The sequence below is a fragment of the Chinchilla lanigera genome, unplaced genomic scaffold (genome assembly GCF_000276665.1).
Source record: "Chinchilla lanigera isolate Chin_1 unplaced genomic scaffold, ChiLan1.0 scaffold00126, whole genome shotgun sequence".
NCBI classification, from domain to species: Eukaryota; Metazoa; Chordata; class Mammalia; order Rodentia; family Chinchillidae; genus Chinchilla; species Chinchilla lanigera.
The window spans coordinates 4,263,266-4,265,555 of record NW_004955527.1 but is presented as its reverse complement, the minus strand read 5'-3'; the positions used below and the strand labels follow the sequence as shown (position 1 = coordinate 4,265,555).

The following is a 2,290-nucleotide window of genomic DNA, read 5'->3' as shown; positions in this document are numbered from 1 at the left end:
GGGCGTGGGCCCGGGCGCGCGGGGGCGAAGGAGCGCGGTGCGGACCGACCGCGGTGTGGGTCGGCAGGGAAGGAGGAGGCAGAGGCGGGAGGGAGGGGCAGAGGCGCTGGCGAAAGGATTTACCCGCGCGGGAAAACAACCGGCTGGACAAACGCAGGGGAGCGGCGGGAGCCGCTGGGGTGGCCCGGCAGCCGTGGCCCACGCGACCCGGGAAGTAAGACCTGTGTCGCGGACTTCGCCGGCGGCGCTAGACTACGAAGTTCAGTCGCCCGGCCCGCGAGCGGTTTCCAGGGGCGTGTCCGGGGCATGCGCCCCGCAGCCCGGTGCCAAAGCGCTCTCCCTGCTCACCACCTCTGTTGCCAGAGGGAGCGGGACGGTTAGTCTTGCTTTAAGCCAGGGACAATCCCCGCGGGCTATGGAGCCCCGGGGAAGTGGGCGCTGCCAATGAGAGTTGGGGCGGGATCCAGGGTGACTGGGCTGCCCTCCTTCCCCTTCCCTTCTCTTCCTTGCGCTTGACCCACACAGTGAGGAGGAAGGTGAGCACGGCCTGGCCGCTGCCGAGGCCCCTGCTGTGGCCAGGAAGACAGCCAGGGCCACTCAGCACTTTCCATGCTGGCCTGAGCTTTACGATGGACACCCGTTCCCCCCGGGCGCACTGCCTCAGGTAGGACAGGGGCCCAGCCAAGAGGCCGCGTGACCCAGGTTCCCAGCTGTGTGGCCAGGGACCAGCGTCTCTGCTCTGAACCCGGCGAGCCCCACCTCTGAAATGGGAAAGGCTAATAAGTATCTCTCACTCTGGCTGTTGCAGAGGGATAGCGATGCAGGAAAATGTTCAGAAATTCGCCCTTCATTCTCTCTCCCAGCCACCGCCAGCTTTGGTGACCTGGGCAGAGGATCAGGTCAGCGTTAGACAACGCCAGGAGAATTCCCTCTCTGCTAGTTCCCACCAAGCTCCTTTCTGTGCCCACCCCGTGTTAGCCACTTTTCCTCAGGGAGTTCCCCACAGAGCCACCAGGAGATTGTCCTGCCCGTTGGCTATTTTGGTCCAAACACCCTAGAATCGACAAGCTCCCCCAGACCAAAATAACCCAGGGAACAGCTGTCAGGGCAACAGGCCCCCAGAGACCCTGGCCTGGCCCGCTGGGGATTGGTGGAGCCGGGGATTCTGAAGCCACACGCTAAGCCCCCGGCCTTTTTCCACAGGCACTGGTGGTTGATGCCTTTCAGCTCAGGGATCAAACGCTGAGCCTCTGGGACAGAGCCAAGGGCTCCGAGAGGGGAACGTTTGCAGGAGCCTTGTTGAGGGGCAGGGGAGCCTGGGAGGAGGGCAGCTCTTTTTCTGCTTCTTCCACAGCCACCAAGCCAGGCCTCTGGAGTCCCAGTCTTCACTTTTGCAAGGTCCCCACTCTGCCTTTGTTGTCCCCAGCTTCGAGGACTCAGCTGGTCTCACCCTCTGGAAGAGGCAGTGAGAGGCTGGAGCTGGTCTGAAAGCACCCAGATCCATCAAGGCTGCATCAGAAGATAGCTAACAGGAGACAAGGAGATGGATCTTTTGCAGAAAGAAAGGGGACCCAGACATAGAAGGGGGAAAGGGAGGAAGCGATGGAGATGAACAAAAAATTCAGGTGTGTTATGTCCGTGGGCTAGCTCCCCACGCTGAATGTAATCCTTACGTACTACCAACATGGACTTGTGATTTTTTTTTTTATTTTAAAGAGGATGTGTTGTTGAAGCATAGGCAGGTAGTGGAATAGACCCCTGCCCCACCTGCAGCCACTCTGCGGAAGCTTCCTCGGAGGGTTTCTTTCTCCCCTTTCCAACCTCAGGCTCAGTTCTGGCTGCTAACCCCAACACGGAGGGGGGTCCTCTTTCCTGGTTTGAGTCTGAACATCCTGACTCCTGCCTTTGGTTGGGCTGCTATCTTGCACACATGTCCGTGTGCCTGTGAGTGTGAGTGTGTACACACAAGTTCTCCTGCCAAAGGGTCTGGCCCATGTGTCAGGACCCAGGCTCTGGACCTGGACCCTCCACTAAGCACAGAATCTTTCCCAGGCTACATGGTCTTTCCTAGCCTGGATCCCTTGAAGATAAACTCTTCACATTTCCGAAACTGGCCGGAGGAAACTGGGCCTTCTTCTAGGAGGTGGCCACGCAGAGTAAACGCTGCAATTCGTGGCAGCAAACCCAGTATTAGGGCCAGTTCTTTGGTACTGGGCAGAAACTTTACCTGGCCCTCATTGGTGACAGTGTCAATGAAAACAGTATATTTCTACCTAATATGTGCAGAAAA

The 2,290-nt window shown here is 58.7% G+C and overlaps 1 protein-coding gene across 1 annotated transcript in view; it reads right to left on the bottom strand.

Moving 5' to 3' along the window:
- The window catches only part of Lrrc38 (leucine rich repeat containing 38), a gene marked incomplete in the record, with an annotated part of 23,196 nt that extends 22,667 nt beyond the window's left edge, over positions 1 to 529 (bottom strand). Inside the window, 1 exon segment of the mRNA XM_013507425.1 lies at positions 1 to 529.
- Between the last annotated feature and the right edge of the window lie 1,761 nt (positions 530 to 2,290).